Genomic DNA, 3,584 nt, shown 5'->3' with positions numbered 1-3,584 from the left:
AAAAGATTTAAAAATTTGAAAAAAAAGACAACTAAGACAATGCCCAAATTAAATGTCGGGACAGATCTGGTAACATCGCTAATAACATTGAATGTGAATGGATTAAATTCTCCAATCAACAGACACAGACTGGCTGAATGGATTTTAAAAAACAAAAAACAGAAACCCTCTATCTTTTGCCTACAGGAAAACAACCTCAGGGATAAAGACATACATACACTGAAAGTGAAGGGTTGGAAAAAGGTTTTCCATGCAAATGAGAACAAAAAAGAGATGGAGTTGTGATACAAAATTCTTTTTTTATTTCACTTTTTTAATTTATTTTTTATTATCATCATAATCTTGTTTATATTACATTGGATTGCATATAACTTTACAGTGTATTACATTGCTTTTTCAAAAGGGAATGCCATTCATGTCAGTCAATACAGAGACATTAATCTCCCCATCTCATCATTCAATATCCTTTCAATGTTTTTCCCAATCATCATTATTATTATTATTCTAATGATTTTTTAAACAGTCAATCACTATTTCTCATTTTGCTTGTAAAAAGACTTTGCTCATCATGAAATATTTCTCAGTCCAATCCAGTTGAGAATACTATATATGCCATCATCAACAGGTAATAAGCCATATCTGTTTCCCACTAACGTCCTGCCTCTCTATTTGTTCCCTTGCTATCTTTCTCTATTCTCTTCTCTTCACCACCCCCATAATAGGCTTTAAAAGAAAAAACTGTTCAAAAAGACAAAGAAGGCACGATATTGTAGTAAAAGGATCAAACTATCAAGAAGATATAACACTTATAAATATCTATGCACCTAACACAGGAGCACATAAATATATGAAGGAAAGACTGTTCGATCTAAAAGGGGAGATAGACTGCAATACACTAATTATTGGAGACCTCAACACCATACTAACCCCTCTGGACAGATAATCTAGACAAAAAATAGATAAGGAGATAAGGGATCTAAATGAAAGCATAAATCAAATTGACTTAACAGACATCTATAGAACTTTCCATCCAAAACCATGAGATACACTTTTTTTTCACCCCCACATGGAACATTTTAGAAGATTGACCACATCATAGGGCACAAAGCAAGCCTCTACAGATTCAAAGGCATAGAAACTATATCTAGCATCTTCTCTGATAATGATAGAATTAAACTTGAGTTTAATTGCAAGAGAAATCCTCAAAAATACTCAAATACATGGAAAATAAATAACCTACTCCTGAATGACAACACAACTACTGAATAAATAAAGACTGAAATCAAATATTCATGGAATCCAATGACAATGAGGACCCGAGTTTCCATAATCTTTGGAACACTGCTAAAGCAGTCAAAAGAGGGAAGTTCATAGCAATTAGTGCACATAAGAGGAAGACTAAAAGAAGGCTAATGGATCACCTAACACCATGCCTTAGAGAATTGGAAAACCAACATTAAAAAAAATCCAGAAAACTCCAGGAGAAAGGAAATAATAAAGATACAAGTAGAAATAAATGGAATAGAAAATAAATGTACTATACCAAAAATAAATGAAAGTAAAAGCTGGTTCTTTGAAAAAAATAATGAAATCGATACACCACTAGCAAGACTTATTAAGAAGAGAGAAAGCAACCAGGTAAATCAAATCTGTAATGAAGCAGGCAATATAACAACTGACAAAGTAGAAATACAAAACATCATTAGAGGATACTATAAACAACTATATACCAAGAAAAAAGACAATCTGGATGATATGAACAAATTGCTAGACACATACAATCTACCAAGATTGAGTCAGAATGATATAGAAAGTCTGAATAGGCTCAAACAAGCCAGGAGATTGAATCAGTAATAAATAACTTTCCAACAAAGAAAAGTCCTGGCCCTGATGGCTTCACCTCTGAATTCTATAAAAATTTCAAAGAAGGATTAACCCCCATTCTGTTCAAGTTATTTCTAAAGATTCAAAAAAGGTGAATCTCTCTCTAATTCATTCTATGAAGCCTCTATCACCCTTATCCTTAAAAGAAATAAGGACAGGACCAGGAAAGAAAACTATAGACCAATATCTCTGATGAATGTAGACACAAAGATTCTCAAAAAGGTACTAGCAGGTCATATCCAACAACTTATAAAAAAGATTATATATCATGATTGGGTGGGCTTTATTTCAGGAATTCAAGGTTGGCTCAACATATGCAAAACCATAAATGTAATACACCATATTAACAGGAAGAAAGATTTTTTAAAAACATACGGTCATATCAATTGATGCAGGAAAAGCAACATCCCTTCATGATCAAGACACAGCAAAACTGGCATAGAAAGGACATTTCTCAACACAATAAAAGCTATCTATGAGAAATCAATAGTGAACAACATCCTGAATGAAGAAAAGCTGAAAGCTTTTCCACTAAAAGCAGGTACAAGACAAGGATGCCCACTTTCTCCACTCCTTTTCCATATAGTACTGGAAGTCCTAGCCAACATAATCAGAAAACAGGCAAAAATAAAAGGCATTCAAATAGGAAAAGAAGAGGTGAAACTTTCCCTATTCACAGATGACATGATTGCATACTTAGAAGACCCAGTGGTTTCCATGATAAAATTTCTGGAACTAATACCAGAATACAGTAAGGTTGCAGGATACAAAATCAATATACAAAAATCTATAGCATTTCCATATATGAACAACAGGCACAATGAGACAGAACTGTAAAAAGTTATGCCATTTACCATACCCACAAAAAGTATAAGATTCTTAGGAATAAATCTAACCAAAGAAGACCTCCACAAGGAATACTATGAGAAGCTAAAAAAAGAAATTGAAAATAACACAAAAAAGTGGAAGCACATTCCATGTTTCTGGATTGGAAGAATTAATATAATCAAAATGGCAATTCTACCCAAATTAATCTAATATTTAATGCAATCCAATCAAAGTACCAGAAACATTCTTCATAGATCTAGAAAAGACAATAATAAAATTTATTTGGAATCATAATAGACCCCGTATTGCCAAAGCAATTCTACACAAGAAGAGTGGAGTGGGCGGCATCTCACTCACTGACCCAAATATATACTGTGGTAATCAAAACAGCATGGTACTGGCACAGAAACAGACATGTGGACCAATGGAACAGAATAGAGACCTCAGAAATAAATTCCCAAACATACAGTTAACTGACTTTTGACAGAAGTACCAGTCAATCCAGTGGGAAAAGGAAAAACTCTTCAGCAAATGCTGCTGGAAAAACTGGATTTCTACCTTCAGAAAGATGAATCTGAATCCCTATCTCTCACATTTGACAAAATTCAAGTCTAGGTGAATCAAATAACTAAATCTAAGACCTCACACTATAAAACTACTCCTAGAAAACACTACAGAAACTCTGGGAGACATTGGGGTAGGCATGGACTTCTTAAATAAGACCCCCAAAGCACAGTGGATAATCCCCAAAATAGACAAGTGGGATTACATCAGACTAAGAAGTTTCTGCATGGAAAAAGACATAGTAATTAGTGTGAATCAACATCCCTCAGAATGGGAAAATATTTTTGTAAATTATGCATCAGATAAGG

This window comes from Tupaia chinensis, unplaced genomic scaffold, assembly GCF_000334495.1.
Source record: "Tupaia chinensis unplaced genomic scaffold, TupChi_1.0 Scaffold000197_1, whole genome shotgun sequence".
NCBI classification, from domain to species: Eukaryota; Metazoa; Chordata; class Mammalia; order Scandentia; family Tupaiidae; genus Tupaia; species Tupaia belangeri.
The sequence above is the reverse complement of the archived record's forward strand: the minus strand, read 5'-3'. Positions refer to the sequence as shown.